At 41.9% G+C, this 19,578-nt stretch overlaps 1 long non-coding RNA gene across 5 annotated transcripts in view; it reads left to right on the forward strand.

Moving 5' to 3' along the window:
• Positions 1-7,080, forward strand: part of LOC109445818 (uncharacterized) — a 45,060-nt gene extending 37,980 nt beyond the window's left edge. For 3 of the 5 annotated variants that reach the window (XR_016020852.1, XR_012494077.2, XR_012494073.2), the window contains 3 exons: positions 2,936-3,080; positions 3,884-4,013; positions 6,849-7,080. This is a non-coding gene — a long non-coding RNA (uncharacterized LOC109445818). The remainder of the gene's footprint in view (positions 1-2,935; positions 3,081-3,883; positions 4,014-6,848) is intronic. The other 2 variants (XR_012494074.2, XR_012494076.2) reach the window with 2 other exon arrangements.
• The last annotated feature ends 12,498 nt before the right edge of the window (positions 7,081-19,578 follow it).

A 19,578-nucleotide genomic window follows, 5' to 3' on the forward strand; every position in this document is an offset into this window, starting at 1 on the left:
GTTTTTTGTTGATTTTCTTTTTTTTTTTTTATTTTCTACATTGACAATCACATTGTTTGTGGACAAAGACTGTTTTATTTTTCCTTTCCCAATATATCTTTTATCTCCATTTCCTGTCTTTGTGCACTAGTTAGGACTCCCAGGATGATGTTGAATAGAAGGGGTGAGTGGGGATATCCTAGCCGCATCTTTTCACTGGCAGCACCCTCCCACCCTCATTTTGCCACAAAACCTTCTATTCTTTTTTAAAACTCTCAAATCAATTTTCATTTCCACGAAAAGCTTTCCTCAGTTCATATCACCACCACTTTCATGGTTCTTTTCATAGTATGAATTTATATTTATTTGTGTGATTATATGATGGCCTGTCTCCCTAGCCCAGGTCTGTTTGGGTTCATCCTGTATGTACTGTGCCCAGGACAGTGCCTGGCCCACAGCAGGTACTCAAGGTGCTCAGTAAATGATTGGTGCAGGAATGGATTCATTAAAGAATAAATACTGGATTTCATTGGTTCTACAAAGCAGGCTTTCTCCAAACATCCCATTTCTGAAATAGAGATGCACTTGCAGTTGGTGGCGTTCAGAGTTGATGAAGAACATATAAATTGTTAATCAATACAGTATTCTGTTTCACTAGTAATCAAAGAAATGGAAATTAAAATAACAAGATGCTGTTTTTCAGTTACCAAACTGACAATTATTTTTTTATATAATGAGTTATAAAAACAATAATATTGGTAAAGGTGTGAGGAAATAGATATTAATACTGTTTCATGGTACAGTAAGAGTTTATATTGAGATAGTCTTTCTGGGTAGCAATTTGGCAATGTATATCTAAAGCAGGGGTGTCCAAACTGCAGCCTGCAGGCCGACTGCGGCCTGCAATCCATTTTTAATTGGCCCGCAGCAAAGTTCAAAAATATATTTAGTTTACTTAAATAAATCAGGTGAGGCAATACGTACTTCACCTCGAGTGAGTGGCTCGGCTGTTTGTGTATTTTACCGCATATGGTCCTTGGTAAAAAACATTGAAAAAAGTTTGGACACCCCTGATTTTCTAAAGTTGTAAAAATATTAATATCCTGTAGGTCGTTCAATTTCTAACAGTTTCTCTAAGGAAATAATTAGGGATGTTTAAAAAGATTTCTGCCAATAATTCTCACTGGATGACATTTTATAATACTGAAACATTGACTTATGATAATCTGTAAAATGGGATACAATCCAGTCATAAATATGTGAATTCTCAAACAATTCTTAAGGATATGGAAAAATATTTACAATACAATATGTTTCCCAATAGGCTATAAGCTCTATGAGGTCTGGAAGCACGAATATTATATTCAATAGATAGTCAACAAGTAACACAGTACCGACATATAAATATTTGTTGAATATGGAAGTAAAAAGCACGTATTAAACTTATGGATGATACCAATTTTAAGTTAACAAAAAATGACAATGGGGACACACAAAAGATCAGAAGCACGTACAACAGCATGTTAACAGAGAGTATCTTTGAATGAAGCAATTATGAGGGATTTTTCTTTGCACTTTTCTGCATTTTTCAATTTTTCTGTAACGTACACATATTATTTTATAATGAGAAAATTTAGTTTCTTGTCTATTCCAACTATGTGTTGGCACTGAGTGAACATGAGGGTGTAGTCAGTGGGAGGCAGGATTCACGGATGAATATTTCTTGAAGCACATAGACTGTTGAATTGAGCATTAAACACGATGATGGACATTGTCCTTTCCAACCTGAGACCCTGACAGGAATCTGAACCCAGTAATCCTCCTGGAAAGTGCAAAGGCCCCTCCCTGGGCAGGAGCCCATCCCCCGGCTGTTTGTCCAGACCACCCTCATCTGCCTTCTCCGAGCAGCTGCTTATAGTTCCTAGGTTCCCTGTCGCGTGGCTTGGTCCCTCAGTTTTCGTACCCACCTCAGGCCCCTTTGCTCCGACGGCGCCTGTGGACAAACGGCTTGGACTCTGGCCCTCAGTGCTCTCTCTCCCTTGGCTCTGATTTAGTGTTTGCTCTCCAACTTGAGGCACAATAGCTGTGGTTCAAAGCCACCAGGCCTCCTTGCAGTGCTGAGGGCTACAACTCCACGTGCTATGCTTGGCGTTCAGAGCCTAGAATGCTGCCTGACACATAGATGCTCGATGACTGTTTACTCTGTGCCTGAATGGTGACCCACAGAAAGGTTGGCAGAAAGAAAGCAGGGGGGTAGTTAAGGTCTGGGTGGCCTACAGCCCGTGCAAAGGAGCGGGTGAGGGACAGGGAACATATCTGTGTCAAACACCTTAGGCACAATAATCTGAAATGTAACAGACAAATGTAGACGTGTAGATATTGGCATGTCTGGAAAGAGAAATTCTGAAAATAATGACTGCAATACTATGTATTAAATTCGGTCTTCAAGTTTAAATAATTTCTGTATATTTTCATTTGTGTCTAGTAAGGTGTAACTATACACACACACACACACACACACACACACACACACACACGGCATGCTCCTTATTTTGTTCTTATAACATTCTGTTCTTTCTGTTCAGTAATTCAAGATAGTTGGCAACAGAGGGCAGAATTGTGTAAGGAATTTAAACACCTTTTTCTTCTTGCCTGAAAATCACCCCTAAATACAAATTATAGCACTATACGGATTGAGTTATAGAAATACTGTTCTTTGACTCTCTGGTTTTCAAAATTTACATACCAAGATTATTTAAAACCTCTAGAGTTATTTTTCATGTCGTAGTTTAGAATACTTGGTAATGTATATAAACCTGAACAAAAAGCAAAATGCTGATCCCTTGAGAGAGAAACACTGAAATGCAGATCATGTATTTAACTCCTGTATGTAATGGGAGCTCTTTGTTCCTTTCCAAATATGCTTCAGGATTATTTGCTGTTCTTCCCATTCTAGTGCTGGAATGCAGGCTTTCAGAGGATACTGCCACAGACAAATGCCAATTAATGTTCTTCACTGGAAGATTTTTGAAGCTTATGGGCAAGACCAATGAAACTGAAGAGTTGTTCTTGAGTGTTGAGAACCTGTTAGGACAGATAATGTGGGTAATAATTTTAAATCCTTCAAATGATATTCCCTTTGTGTTGGATAGTTTCAAATATCCTTTACATTTGTTCCTTTACAATTTAGTTCACAAATCAAGGAATCAATTAATTATATTTATCAGTGAGGAAGTGATGATTTTAATTAAGGCCCACAATGGATATTAATGACGAGAAGCAGTAGATAGATGGGAGTCACTGTAGAATGAATGAATACTAATTGGTATCATTTGGGGAGAAAAAGGAATGTTCATAAAGCAAAAGGGGAAGTTGAGTAGTGGATTGGAGTGAATTAATAAAAGACTGGTTAAAAAGTTGGCTATAATTTTCATAAAGATGTTAGGGAAGGTTGATTGATTATCTTGTCTTTATATTAATTTATTTTCCCTGAACTATGAACGTTTCACTTTGTTGAATGCAATGAAAGTTTTACTCATAGCCTATAACTACTAACTATGCTTAAGGTGATGTTTAGGATGACGTTTAACTGCCCTTTAAGACAATTATAAATTTTCACTAATTTTAGTATAATTTGTGGACCAAGGATAGCACAACCCAAGACAAAACTGTCTTTCTTTTCAAGCAAAGACTTTCAAATTTTCATAAAACACTGCCTCCAGCCCATTGGCCCACATCTCTCTCTATAGAAGGAATTCTGTGTAAAGAGACTTGTAAGATTCAATATTGCAAGTCCCTTTACGGCAGAGACTATGCTTATGTACCAACTTTTGTGTCCTCCATGGCATATGACAACCCACAGGTGTATAATAAATGTGACAAGTGCATCAATTTGAATTTGCAGATATTTCATCTCCTCAGAAGGTAGCATGGAGTAGTGAACTGAGCACGGCTGTTTTCAGGCTGACGCAGATTTAAAGTTCTTTGGCACTGACCACTGTGTGACCTTGGCAAGAACGTTAACCTCTGATTCAGTGAGTTCTCCTTGCTGAGGATTCTAGTAACTATCTCCTGGGGCTGTGAGCAGGGTTAAGTGCAAAAGTGAACAAAGCGCTTCACACAAAGTGTGGCACATAGTGAGACGTTAAGAACTGGTAGCTATTTTGTTATTACCACCTATGTGTTATAAAGCAACTGAGGCCTAGCTTAGAAATCATAAGAGAGTTTGATTTAAGCCATTTTGACCACTCTTCATCTTTCGGAGAGTAGAGTCCAGTGATTCTCTGCTGTCTTATTATGACTGGAATTTCGCCCTGCACCACATGTTTTTTTCTCCCCCATGAAATCTCGATGTCTATCACTGACTCGTGTCTGTCTGGAAGCACCAATTATTTTAGGAGGTGTTGAGTTTCTGATTGCCACCATTTACTCATTCTTTCACTTACCTCACATTCACTGAGGGCCTTGCCCAGCCCGAGCACAGTGCCAGGGTTTGGGGCAGAAGTGACAAGTGAGGCGGGTACAGATTCTGCCCCCACGTAGCTCCCAGTCTGTCAGGAAGCGTGGCTTGTGAAATACGCTGGTCGTGAAGGGAGGAAGCTGGCTTTGTAGGAGGCGTGCCAAAGCGTAGACGTTCCAAAAGTGTGGGGAGCCATGGTACAAAAGAATGTCCCACTTTGGAGCACTCCTTTTGGAGGCACCAATCTTATGATTCTATTCTCGAAGTGTTTTTGCAACAATTCCTTGAGACTGGCCCCCACAGAGACTGCTAAACGAATTTTCTTGGGGCTCTGAGGGCGCTTCCAAAAGAGAGGTTCTAAAACGGTTTCATAAGGCAGTAATGACTTCTTTGAAACATGTGTCTCCCATTCTTCAGGGGAAAGATCTTATTATTTGTGACGCATACGTTCTGGACTCGACTTTCTTCAGCTTAGGTTGTTTTACAATTTTAATATAGTGCTTTTCAACTGGGAGGCAGTTTTGTCCCCCAGGGAATATTGGACAGTGCTGGAGACCTTTTTGGTCACAACTTGATGGGGGTTGCTACTGACTGCCCCCTGCCCCGTTCCTCCGCCCCTCCACACACACACACACACAGCACAGAGTTATCCTGCCCCAAATGTCAGTGGTGTTCAGGTTGAGAAACCCTGATTTAAATGGCATGTTGGTTTAAAAAGTAGGTCTCATTACTCTCCCTGCTACTATTTCACAGTGAGTGCCCCAGGCAGCTATTTGTGAAATCAAAGGATACATTTGTGAAGGGTCCTCTGTTTATGCAGCAGAGGCTCACTTGTCTAGAAAAAATGTACAGAGCAGGGCTTGGGAGATAGGTCTGGGTTGGACACCCTTGCTTTCCTACTTGACTCGTAGACGGGGGATGGATAAATGAGGTCAAAAAATTGAAAGTGAAAAATGTTCAGGACAGAGAATGAACAAACTGATGTAAGAGGGACAGTGGTACGTTTTCAGGGAAATAAATGTCATCTACTCTTTCTCAACTTTGTGTGCCTGCATTAGCAGCTGTCACTTCACAGACAAGTTTCTTTTCTTCCTCGCTTCTCATTTACTGTCGTTTGACTTCTACCCCCACTGACCCCGTTTTCTTCTCCTGTGGAAGTCACCAGGGACATCCTAAATGCGTGTCTGTACTTTGGTCTTGTTGGTCCTCACCTGCGTCAGTGTTTGACAGTGTCAGGCGCTCCCTTCCTGAAGCAACATTCCCTTTGCTTCTGAGATGTCCCCACCCCCATGGTTATCTTCTCTGGTTATGCCCTCTTGGTTTCGTTCGTGGGTTTCCTCTTTCTCTCCCTGACTCTTGTCCAATGGTGGTGTTCTCTTGGGTTCAGTTCTCGGACTCTACGCTTGTCTCGGTCTTAGCACCTTCACCACACCTGTGTAGGGCTTCAGCCATCATTCTGGGTGGTGATGGCTTCTTGTCTCCATCTTCTCAGACCTCTGTCATCAGCTGCACATATGTGCACCCATCTGCCTATTGAACATCTCCATTTGGGTATTCCAGAGTATTTGGGTGATCCAGAGTCTCCATTCTGAAGACAGGACTCATCCATCCCCTTCTCCTGACAAAAGGCTTTTCCCATCTTACCCAGTGCCGAAAATATAGTATTATCTTAATGGTACATCTTCAGGACATTTATCATCAGTCACTATACTAAATTCATTATACATTTTCTCATTTAATCCTCACCATAACGCTATCATCTTCATTTTGAACATGAGAACACTGAAGTTTAGGAGATGAAGACACCTGCCCAGCTTTGAAATGGCAGAGCCAGGATTAGCACCTGGGAAGTTGGATTGCAGAGCCTCTGTGCCCAGCTGTGCTGTCACGTCCAGGCCCGCCTGACTTTACAGCTCAGGATCCTAACCATGTCATTTTATTGCTCGTGGAGATGCCCCAGTGCTCCCAGCACTAGGGCCACAGCATTCAATGTGACACCAAACCTCAGCGGGTCTCCCTTCACATCAGCATTCTTCCTCTGGACCAACTGGTCTCCCTGCCTGTAGCCTCACCTGCTTCAGTTTATCCTCCACACGTCCACTCAGGAGAATTTTCTAGAATGCAAATAGGGTCCCATCATTCTTTTAATGAACACTCTTTGATATTAAAGTCCCAAACCCTTAGATTTACACTCAATGCCCATCATGAGCGGTCGGTCCTCGGATTCAGTCTCCAATCTCTCCTCCTACCTCAGGAAATTCTCTGAGGGGAAGGATTAGTCTTACTCATCTTTGCACCTCAGCCCTAGCACCAGCATTCAGTAAATGTATGTTGAATGAATGAATGAATGAATGAATGAATGACTGCAATGCTTTTTCAATGCAAAACTAACTAAATTTCTCTTTTCTAGAACCAAAGCAAGCAAGCAATTGAGTATTATGAACAAGTAATAAAAATGAAGGAAAACGCAGGCACTCTGGTCAACTCTTCACTCCTCAGGAAGCAGCTGGGCATCAGCCTGAGTCATACTTTGTGCAAATCACGTAAATTGCTCTGATCTGGTTCCATTAGGAGCTGGTGACTTTTCCCTTTGTTTCACCTGCATACTTTGCTTATTAAAAATGTCTTCATTTTTGAAGTGAGCAACTCCTATTCCACATACTTTCAACCTTTTTTTTTGCATGTACTTTCCCTCATTAGGAAGTGTCTTAGTCTGTTTGGGCTACTAAACAGAGTACCACAGACTGGGTGGCTTAAAAAACAGGAATTTATTTCTCATAGTTCCAGAGGCTGAGATGTCCAAGATAAAGGCACCAGCAGATTCAGTGTCTAGTTAGGGCCCATTTCCTGGTTCCTACGTGGCCATTTGCTGTGTTCTCATATGGTGGAAGGAAGGGGCTGAGAGCGCTCTGGGGTCCCTTCTATAAGGGCACTAATCCCATTCATGAGGGCTCCACCCTTATGACCTAATCATCTCCCAGTACAGTCTTCTTGGGGGCTAGGATTGCAATGTAAGAATTTATGGGGGAAAAGGGGCACACACTGAGTCCATAACCGAAAGATATCTTTTTATTTTTATTTTTTACTTTATTATTTTTTGGGGGAAGGGGAACAGGACTTTATTTGGGAACAGTGTGTACTTCCAGGACTTTTCTTTTTTTTTCCAAGTCAAATTGTTGTCCTTTCAATCTTAGTTGTGGAGGGCACAGCCCAGCTCCAGGTCCAGTTGCCCATTGTTAGTTACGGGGCGGGGGTGCAGCCCACCATCCCTTGCAGGAGTCGAGAAGTTGAACCGGCAACCTTGTGGTTGAGAGCCCGTGCTCCAACCAACTGAGCCATCTGGCCACCCGGCAGCTCAGCGGCAGCTCATTGACTTCAATTTAATTGTGGAGGGCGCAGCTTGCTGGCCCATGTGGGAATCAAACCAGCAGCCCCCTTGCCCAGAGCTCGCGCTCTAACCAACTGAGCCACCCATCGGCCCCAGAAAGATACCTTTTAAAAGATTTTTCCATCCCATTTCTCATTCCTCTGTAGGCAGACCGCCATGCCCAACCATACCCTCCCTACTTTAGTCAGTATGGGTTCCCTTCTTTCTCAAATTTGGTTTTAAGACACTGTTTTACAGGAATAGCCTTTTCATACTTCTTCCTGTGACACTAAAGCAACACGTGACTGGAAATAATAAAATGGCTGTTCACATGGGCCTACCTTTGACGTTACTTATAGAACATAGACCTCAGAGCTGGCCCAGGGATCTGAAGGCATGCTGATTGAAGGCCAAAATAAAAATTTAAAAATGAAAGTTAAAAATTGCAATAAAAATTTGGCCTTAAATCTTCCTAGGAGGGGAGTTGGGTTCATTCGCTCCTCTTGCTACTTGTTGCTTCTGTTATTACTGTTTTGTTCCCCTTCATGGGAGGAGTTTCCATTTTTCCTTTAAATTTCTTCCATCAGAATGTTGATCTTCTTACCTGTGGTTTATAGTGAATGTTTGGTTTCTTCTACACTGGTGCCAGCTCAGTTAGGTGGAATTTATTCACATGTCGAGGATGGTCTTCCATGGTCACTCTTAGAGAACCCCTCAGAGGCCTCACGAGAGATGGGGCCCACTTTCCAGGCTCTTGCCAGGGACCAGAATGGCCGGACTTTACCTTTTACTGTCTCAGGACTTGGTTGGCCCAGTAAGCCATTAGCTTGTTCTGTAAATAGTAGCCACTCAGTGGTTTCTGTCATTTGCCTGGAATGTTGCTGCCAAACTTGGTGGTTGAGGAGAGTGGAAAATTGAATTGCAAGTTGCAAGTAATGCTTGGACAGAAAGTTGGAGACAGGCCACAGCTGGAGGATGGGGTGGGGTGGCGTGGGGGTAGTCAGGCGCATGAGTCCCACAGGGCAGTGCCTCCCACCTTCTGTGCGTCTGATGAGTGGGTTTCCGGTGTGCCAAGTAGAGACCTCTCAGCCTTGGACGGCTTTGTTTCTTTCTTCTAATAGGCTATAAAGAAATCTCATTTTCTATAAGTGCTGGGACTATACTTTTGGAGTGCCACAGGGCACAATCTTCTTCAGAACACAAGTCTGGAGACACTTTGACGGTCAGGACTGGGGGTGGGGGTACTGCTGTCATTCAGTAGGTGGAGAGCTGGGATGCTGCCAAACGTCTTACAATGTGCAGGACAGCCCCCCACAACATAAAGCTATCCAGCTGCAAATGTCCAGAGTGCTGAGATTGAGAAACCCTGACTTAAACCAACCATTTTCCCCAGGATGTATGTTTACCGTCCATTTTACAATCAAACATTGTTTTCAGTCTTGTCATTTGCTGGGGGGAGGGATTGTGGGGGGTGGAGGTGGGGGTGGAGGAAGGCTTCAAATACCTGATATCTGCAGGGAAAGAATATTTTCAATCTATAGATTTAGGAAGAGGTATGTGTGTGTGTGTGTGTGTGTGCATTTTGTTTACAACCAGAAAATGCAGATGTGAATCTAGAGAAAATTTATGGGAAAGGAACTAGGATATCTAATCTGGTTGCTTCGTGTAGTAGTATCCTGTTACCAGTTTTGGCATCTGGTCTATGATGGAAGTATAATACATTCATTTACGTTCAGATAAGAAAGGGTATGGAATCAAAATTGCAGTGTTTCTGTGACTTCTTAAATAAGTCTTTCCAATATGTTTCAGTTTTGCAGTCAATTTTCCATATGGTTATGACCAAGTATTTTTTCTGTAAGAAGCCCTTTCTTGCCACCATCTTATTGTTTTTATTTCCTGCTGTTGATTTATTTAATATAAGGCTTACTTGTGCCTCACAGGAGTATTGTAGATGGTTAGTCCAGCTGTTCATGTGGGATTCTTGTACTTCTGTTTCAATCCGTGACAGTGAGAGCAGACCAGTATCTTCAGCGCACAAGGTGACAGTATTGGGAGGAAAAGTAGACTGTTTATAGAGACTTTTGAATCAGTTGTCCTTCAACATGTAAGAAGTATTTTTCCTACGTAGAGGAGGAAAAAATTTTCCTTAACTGTCTCAGGGTCTCTGGCTGGGCCTAAAAATTACACTGAAAAGACAGACTTTACCACCCTCGTTCCACTGGACCCTGGGGACAGAAATCTGGGAGGCCACTTTGGTAGGAAGTTGAACCTTCTGCAGCTTTTGTCTGAGGTCCAGGATCTCTTAACTGCAGCTTCCAGACAGAGGGAGGTGTCTCAATGATGGAATTCCACTTTCACCACCCAAACTGTGGGAGATTGTTTTTCCCTGTCCCCTCCCTAGGTTCTCCCCCATGGGGTCCTGTAAAATTAGACTAATAAAAGACAGATTAACGAGGGAACAGAAGGCTGAAGTTCCCTAGCAAAGGCATCATGCTTACATATTTAGTGACTAACTGACTCCAGGGCATGGTTAGAACATGGGGTCTGTGTACCTAACGAGGGTGAGGGAGGGGGAGAAAGGGCACTTATAGAAAAGCAAGTGATTCGGGGGGAAGATAACTGGGCCCTGAGTAGACCAGAAGATATGTTTTTGTAACAATGCCTGCCTGGGTGTGGTGCCAGTTTTTTGTGTCCTGGAGGAGAAGTTTCGAGTTGCTCTTGGGTGGGGTTTTATGACACTTGAGTCCTGTTGGGAGGCTCTGCTTTTAGGCATGTGTTGGCAGTTTAGGAATTCAAATGCCTTCAGCTCAAAATAATTCTTAGATCAATGTGGCATACTTTGGGGTGGCATACCCACATCCTCTTTACCTACCTTTAATGGAAAATGTCTGTCTAAATGGAATGTGCCTGAGTGGACTCCATAAAATCAGAAGTAAGCCAGAGCCACGTACGGTTGGGACTCGTCACCATTAGGTATTTTTAAAGAAGTCTTAGGCCCGCTGTAAAAGTGTAACCAAGCATTAGTCATCACAGCATCCCTCCTTAAAGTCGACGATGTATTTTTGCACTGAGGAAGAACAACTGTGGTATACTGAGGATTACACTGTGTTTATTCAGCAAGTATTTACTTTAAGTGCTTTATACATTGTCATCCATGGCGGAGTTGTGAGGGTGTGTCATTTTCCCTGACTAGTGTGTAGATCTGGGGTGGTTTGGGAGAATCATTCACCCTATAAAGATAAGTAAGCCTGCTACCACTTCTACCTCAGAGAATTCAGCAGGAACCTGCCCAGGCGAACGGCAGCTCAATTGTAAGTCATTGCTTGCATCTGCCTTTGCGATTTTAGTTTGAAGTCTCATGTATGAAGCTACTGTTTGTTTCCTTTGTCTGCAGCCCGTCTCCCTTTGGTGTTCTGCAGGGAGCTGCTTATCACTTTGAAGTGGTCCCCTAGGCCTCCCACTGCGGATTTTATGAATGCCACGTGGACTGTATTTCAATTCAGATCATCCTAAATTCTAAATTTGGTAATAGTGTCTTGGCCTTTCTGGATGCAGTAACAGGAAAAGAGAAACAAATGGGAACTAGGAGTGTCCTACGTGTTCTGGGGGATACTAAAGCAAAAGGCGACAGATAAACTCCTGCCTTCAAGGAAGGTCTTGTTTTACTAGGAGGCAAAACAAATCTATAATAAAAAATGTAACACATACCTACAGGTTAAAGCATAACCTGGTTGGCGAGGCCTGCGCTGGGGTTTAGTTTGAGCTCTGCCATAATCAGCCATGTGACCTTTGGCAAGTCACAACTGTTACTGATTCAAGGTTTCTGTGCCCCATGCCTCAAAAGTCCAGTATTTGAAATGTCCGAGTTTGGAATAAGGAGAGGTTTATTGATCGAGAAGGCACAAGTGTGAGAGGATGGAGGTCTTAAACACTTCAGCAAATCCATCTTAAGAGCACCCCAAATTCAGCTGTATGTTATGTCACAGGAGGGAGGGGGCGGTGAGTAAGGACCGCAGAGAGGTAGGCAGTGACAGGGCTCCAAGGAAGAGCATGACATCTCTAAATCTGTTTGTCCCTTGTTGGTCTGTTGACCCCCCGCTGGTCTGAGTTGTCTTGAGACTCCCGTAAATCTTTGATAAACAGTTATCGTTTTGTACATATTTCCCCACTTCTTCAGGAGAGGCACCTTCTGACCAGGGGCTGTTTTTGCAAAATACTCAAGTCTCAAGCAGTATTCTTCTAGTTAATGAGCATTTCTGTAGCAGGAGCTATTAGCCTGAAGCCTATGGGAGAAATGCAGGCTAGAATTTATGACAGTCAGGGAGAGAGAGAGAGAGAGAGAGAGAGAGAGAGAGAGAGAGAGAGAGAGAGAGAGAGGGAGAGAGGGAGAGAGAGAGAGAGAGAATTTCACTGTCACACAAGCTCCCTGGTCCTGGTCTATCTCTGGGCCCATCTGTACAATCTGGGTGTTGAGTGCTTGGAGATTCTCTGCAGAGTTACATGCCTACATGCAAAGGAAGGCAGTAATCAGTAGTGGGAGGTTTTTCAGGAGTGTCTCTTGGGGGGGACCCTTAAGGAAGTAGAGGATGTGAATTGGCAGAGAAGGGGCACTTCTATGCAGGTCTCAGTTACCCTTAGCTTAAAATAATCCCCATACCACAGAGGCTCACGGGGTGACTCATTCTGAACCCCTGCAATAGTCATCACAAGGGGTTTTTAATATAATATGCTTAAACAGTGTTGTGACTCCAGAGTCACAAAGGAGCTTGAAGGACTCTTTTTGACACTCTTTTTCTGTATCTTTCCAATGTGAGTATTTTGACTTCTCAAACAGACTGTGAACAAGGGTCTTCTGATTTATTCTTCATATCTTCAAAGCATCAGAGATGGTGCTAACTGTACATAAGTGCTCTGTCAAGGCGGGAAGGGTGGGAAGTGGGTAAACATGTTCTTTCTGGGTATTTACACCGCTTGCCTGGGTATTCAGCAGAAGTGCTGGCTGTGCTCCAGCTCACAACAGTGAAAGAAATGGCTAAGATTGTATTTCAAACTATTGAAAACAATAATCGTTAGTTGACTTTTCAGATTTCAGTTTGGATTATAGATTAACGATGATAATTGCTAGTTTGAAAGTCTTGGCACCTTCCTGAGTCTTTTATTATTGCATTCAATCAACCTGTAGAATACAGTGTAATCCTCCACAGGGCATGAAAATAGTGAGCTTCCAGAAATGATAATTCAGATTTTAATTATACTCATCACATTTTTATGCCTGAGATTATAGTAAGCACCAATTAAAATGACGGATTTGTGAGAGGGCGCTAAATCCAAAAATGAAATCTTTCTGTTTAATAGATCCTTTACAGCTCATCTCATCTCAACTTCAATCGAGTTTCAAGAACAAATCTAATAAAACTATCAATTCTAGAGATTTTAGTACTAATCCTGACTCTAAGAAGAGGGCTTTTATGATTTATGTTCCAGGCTACCACTCACACACAGGGATCTTATTATTCTCCTTCTCTGATAAGTGGTTTCAATCTGCCTATTGAGAAAAAAAAACACACCAGACATGTGACTTTTCATATTCCATTATGTCAAGCTGAGTGTTCTGTATTGAATTGTTTCTTTTGAATGAAGTATGGTAGACGAACATTATGTGACTTCCTTCTCCCTGGAGTTCTTTTATAAAAAGAAATGCCAACCATCTCAGTCAAATGTGGAAGGAAGAAATTAAACAAAGGCTCTAGTGGTTGACTTTTAGTGGGGTGAGTCACTAAATGTCAGTCCTTTTCTCCTCGTTTGATTTTAAAATGCTTGGCTCAGCCAGAAACGTCTTCTCTATAGGTCTCTTAATCTAAAATGTCTGGCAAGTGATATCAAGACAAAATTTGCATTTTAATTTTAACTTAAACATATACATGTAATTCCTTTCCCCAATTTTAAATTTAGAATCAAGGTCTTTTTTTTTTTTTTGATTTTTTTTAATGGGTCCTCTGATTGGTATTAGATGTCATCTTTCTTAAAATGCATCACGCACAATTTCTAGTTTTGGCTCCTGTAGGGTGAGAACTTCGACAATTGTGATGCAGTGTGTGCAGGATCCTTTTCGGTTGCCACCTCTTGCCTCCCTCAGTCTTTTATGGTCGTCTTGCCCTCTCAATTTGAAAGAATTTCAAAGCATTCAGCCTGCTTTTCATAGAAAACAACTCTCTTTCATTTCACACTGATATCTTATTAGCTTATACCATACTTCATTCAATCACCAGAATTAGACTAACAAACCCAACTGACTCCTGGTCATCTAGAACCCAGCAGTTAGGGACAGAAATATGCCAGCACGGTAGTAATGAGCCTACTAGCTGCAGGCATTTAGTGTGCCCCGGGCATCAATCATGTGGTATATTTTGTAGAGGAAGCAGAGGGCCCTGGTTAATCCAGCAATTCAGTTTATAACTGTTAACAGAGCTTCCTTTTTACTTGTTGTGTAGGTTTAATCGTTTTTTAATGGGTGATAACATTTGTAAATGCTCCTGTTTGCAGGAATACGTCAAATAGTCCTCATAAAGTGAGAAAACTTTTAAACCTGGAAGGGACGCTAGAGATTCCTCAGCTAATTTTAAAGCTGAAGAAATAGCAGATATGTCATATGACCTACCCCACTGCAACTGATCAGAGAATCCTATGAATTAGATATTAAAATTACTGAGTCTCAGAAAGACCAAGGGGCTTTCCGAAATCTTGAAGGTGGTGCATAGTAGACTCAGAACTTGGAACCCAATCCTCTGACCTGCTGTTTGTGGGCTCTTGGAGGTTGTGGTCTTGTTGCGGAGATAAGCACATAAGAGATAACTGAAGTCCAATGTGATATGTGCAGTGACAGACATTGCTAGAGGGTATGGGGAAGCACAAAGAAGAAGCAACAAGGAAGACTTTTTAAAAATTTTATTTTATTGTGGAATATTGGGGGACAGTGTGTTTCTCCAGGGCCCACCAGCTCCAAGTCGTTGTCCTTCAATCTAGTTGTGGAGGGCGCAGCTCAGCTCCAAGTCCAGTTGCCATTTTTAATCTTAGTTGCAGGGGGTGCAGCCCACCATCTGATGTGGGAATTGAACCAGCAACCCTGTTGTTAAGAGCTCACGCTTTTACCAACTGAGCCATCCTGCCGCCCCAACAAGGAAGACTTTTCAGAGGAAGTGACTTGGCTGTGAGTCCTGACAGGTGTTTGCCGGGTGAAGAGGTGAGAAAGAGCATTTCAAGCAAGAAGGATCATCGTGAATAAAGGTTGGTGATGGAGGGTGAATTAGGGTGGTTTCTTTTCCCCCAGGAAATAATAAAGATACCACTTTACTTTTTAAACACTGAAGGAAAAGTGGGTGGGGTGGGGCTAGGAAATCTTAGCATTTAAAAACTGAAAACAGATTTTCAAGGAAGTTAGTGGACCTTCTGCACTATTCCCAACCTCAGTTCATGCTCTGTTGAAACTAAGGTGGATGTGGCTCTGTCAACAAGTACAAGATGGAAATGGTAACTGATGGTTCCTTCCTGGCTGTATTTTTTGGGAGAATCTCCTAAGGAACCAATGTGACAGGGAGAATAGTGTTCTCTGTTCCCACTTCTGGAAGGTATGGTCCTTGGATCCCAGGGACCTGCATTTGAATCCCAGTTTGGCTATTTTCTGGGCTTGTGGACACAACCTCTCTGAGTCTTGATTTTTTTAACCAGCCAAAGGGGATAAAAATGTCTGTCTATAGGGTTATTCTGAAGATTTAATGAGATAATACATGCAAAACAACCAACAGAGTAAGCAGTTAAATGTTAGCTTCCTTCCCCATCCAGCCAGAGCAAAGATTGGAAGCAGGAGGAGAGTCGCTGTACCAGCCCTGAGGGAGGATGGGTGGACCGGGGTTGGGCCGAGGCAAGAATGTCCTTTCCTGGCAGCTACTAACTATGCTTGTGCCAGAAAGGATAGTCAGATTGTGTCCCCGAAAAGTTCTCAAGTCAGCGTTGTAGGTACAGGTCCAGAGCGGGTCATGAGGGCAAAGGAGCCCAAGGAGCTAAGGGGTGTGACCAAGAGAGAATTTGGGGAGCATGAGCCTGAAACAGTGTTTGCCACGGGCACCAGCAGCCGGTCCGTGTGACAGTCTCGGTCCCCAGCAAGTCGGAGCCTCTTACAGGGCGGAACGAGCCGTCTGCGGGACCTGGTTATTGCCACCCAGAGGGTCTCTGAGAATGAGTTCTCGCTCGGCCACCACATGAGACATTCTGGTTCTGTTCTTCTCCACGTGACCTTTGAAGGCCAGTGAAGGCCAGTGCAACGTGGCTGTCCTGAGCAGGGTCCTTCACAAGTGCATTCTGCCGAGGCAAATTGGGGCACCTGGGAACATACTAGGGAGACATGAAAATAATCCCAAAAGAAGAATAACCACAGATTGCTAAGCAGAGACAACAGCTGAAAGTCTCTGTCAGATTTCCAGCAGAAGCTACAGGCAGTATGTGACCCGGGCTGAGCCAGGAAGCAGAGCTACAGAGGAACATCTCTGCAAACAGAAGCCATAGCTGATGCTCAGAAGGCAATGGGGTAAGAGGCAGCCTAGGGTAGCACTAGGGTAGCAGTCAAGGGCAGGGGCTTGGGGATGAGGGAGACCTGGGGTTGTTCTACCGTGAACGGGAGCGAATTACTTTGAACTTCTTTCAGTTTTCTCATCTTTAAAAGATAGCAAACAGGCACTAAAAATTCTCTGGGAGGATGCATGCTTTAGGAAAAGACTGCACAGAATGGGGACTGAGATGGGAGAGACACTTTTCACTTTATATCTTTATATGTTTTCATTTTTGAACCATGTGGATATAGGTCCTATTAAAAAGAGTAAATAAAAAAATAAGACAAGTGATGATAGTTTATATCTTACAGGAGTTATACAGGTCTGATGGATGGTAATTACATAAATTTTCTGTGGTTGTTATTGTTAAGTACAGGGACGCTGGCTGGGTCATCTGTCAGTGCTTTTTGCCCTTCAATGCTTAGAAGTCTCTATACATACCCAGATCGATGCCCTTCATGCACTGGCTTTACATTATGCTTATAATCAATGGTACAAAGTCAGCCCCTAAAAAGCAGTCTTGTAAATGGGTAAAATGAATGAATGAGTACACTTGCAAATTAGATTGTAAATGTATTTTTTTTAACTTTTTTTAATGTTAGCTTCAGGTGTACAAAACAACACAATGATTGCACATTTACACCCCTCACAAAGTGATAACCCCAAGTCTACTACCTATCTGACATCGTACCTAGTCATTACAACGACATACATTACATATACAAGATACATTGTGTGTGTGTGTGTGTGTGTGTGTGTGTGTGTGTGTATTATAGTTGACAATATTATTTTATATTAGTTTCAGGTGTACAGCACAGTGGTTAGGCATTTGTATAATTTATGAAGTGATTTCCCCTGGTAGGTCCAGTACCTATCTGACATTACACATAGTCTTTACAACATTATTGACTATATTCCCCATACTGTATTTCACACCCCCATGACTATTTTGTAACTACCAATTCGTACTTCCTAATCCCTTCACGTTTCTCACCCAGCCCCCCAACCCCTGCCATCAAGCAACTGTCAGTTTGTTCATCTGTATCTATGAATCTATTTCTGCTTTGTTTGTTTGTTTATTCTGTTTTTTAGATTACACATATAGGTGAGATCATATGGTATTTATCTTTGTCTGACTTATTTCACTTAACACAATACCCTTTAGGTCCATTCATGTTGTGACAAATGGTAAGATTTCATTCTTATTTATGGCCCAGCAATACTCCATTGTATAAATGTACCACATCTTCTTTATCCAGTCATCTATTGATGGGCATTTCGGTTGTTTGCCTTAGCTATTGTGAATAGTGCTGCAGTAAACATAGGGGTGCATATATTTTTTTGAATTAGTGTTTTGGATTTCTTTGGCTAGATACCCAGGAGTGGAATTTCTGGGTCATAAGGTAGTTCTAATTTTAAGTTTTTGAGGAAGCTCTGTACTGTTTTCCACAGTGGCTGCACCAAGTTTCAATCCCACCAACAGTGCACGAGGGATCCCTTTTCTCCACATCCTCACCAGCACTTGTTGTTTGTTGATTTATTGATGATGGCCATTCTGACAGGAGTGAGGTGGTATCTCATTGTGGTTTTTATTTGCATTTCTCTGATGATTAGTAACGTTGAGCATCTTTTCATATGTCTATTGACCATCTGTACATCCTCTTTGGAGAAATGTTTCTTCATGTTCTCTGCCCATTGTTTAAGTGGATTGTTTGTTTTTTGATGTTAAGTTGTATGAGTTTTTAAAAAAATAAATTTTGGATATTAACCCCTTATTAGATGTATCATTGACAAATATTGTCTCCCTCTCAGTAGGATGTCTTCTCATTTTGTAGATGGTTTCCTTTGCTGTGAAAAATCTTTTTTTAAAAAAATTTAAGTTTATTGGGATGATAATTGTTAGTAAAGTTACACAGATTTCAGGTGTACGATTCTGTAATACATTATCTATATATAACATTGTATGTTTACCACCCAGAGTCAGTTCTCCTTCCATCACCATATATTTGATCCCCTTTACCCTCATCTACCTTACCTTCTGGTAACCACTAAACTATTGTCTGTGTCTATGAGTTTTTGGTTTTTCATTTATTTGTCTTGTTCTTTTGTTGTTTTCAGTTTTATATACCACAAAGCAGTGAAATCATATAGTTCTCGACTCTTTCTGACTTATTTCGCTTAGCATTATAATCTCAAGATCCATCCATGTTGTCGCAAATGGTACTATTTAATCTTTTCTTATGGCAGAATAGTATTCCATTGTGTATATATACCACAACTTCTTTATACATTCATCTGTCGAAGGACACTTTGGTTGTTTCCATGTCTTGGCCACCGTAAATAAAGCTGCAATAAACATTGGAGCACATATGTCTTTATGGATAAATGCTTTCAGATTTTTTTGGGTAGATACCCAGGAGAGGGATTGCTGGGTCATATGGTAAATGTAATTTTTTGAGGAACCTCCATGCTGCCTTCCATAGCGGCTGCACCAGTCTGCATTCCCACCAACAGTGTATGAGGGTTCCTTTTTCTCCACAGCCTCTCCAACACTTGTTACTATTTGTCTTGTTGATGATAGCCATTCTAACTGGGGTGAGGTGATACCTCATTGTGGTTTTTATCTGCATTTCTCTGATGATCAGTGATGTTGAGCATCTTTTCATATGTCTATTTGCCATTTGTATGTCCTCTTTGGAGAAATGTCTCTTCAGGTCCTCTGCCCACTTTTCAATTTGGTTGTTTGTTTTTTTTGTTGTTGAGTTTCATGAGTTCCTTGTATATTTTGGATATTAGCCCCTTATCGGAGGCGTTGTTTGCAAAAATCTTCTCCCATTCGGTTGGTTGCCTCTTTATTTTGTCGATGGTTTCTTTTGCTGTGCAGAAGCTTTTTTAGTTTGATATAGTCCCATTCATTCATTTTAGCTTTTGCTTCCCTTGCCTTTGGAGTCAAATTCATAAAATGCTCTTTGAGCCTAAGGTCCATAAGTTTAGTACCTATGTTTTCTTCTATGCAGTTTATTGTTTCAGGTCTTATGTTTAGGTCTTTGATCCATTTTGAATTAATTTTGGTACACAGTGACAGATAGCAGTCTAGTTTCATTCTTTTGCATGTCGCTTTCCAATTCTCCCTGTACCATTTATTGAAGAGGCTGTCTTTTCTCCATTGT

Source organism: Rhinolophus sinicus, chromosome 1, assembly GCF_057876585.1.
Source record: "Rhinolophus sinicus isolate RSI-liver-muscle chromosome 1, RSI-T2T, whole genome shotgun sequence".
Taxonomy (NCBI): Eukaryota; Metazoa; Chordata; class Mammalia; order Chiroptera; family Rhinolophidae; genus Rhinolophus; species Rhinolophus sinicus.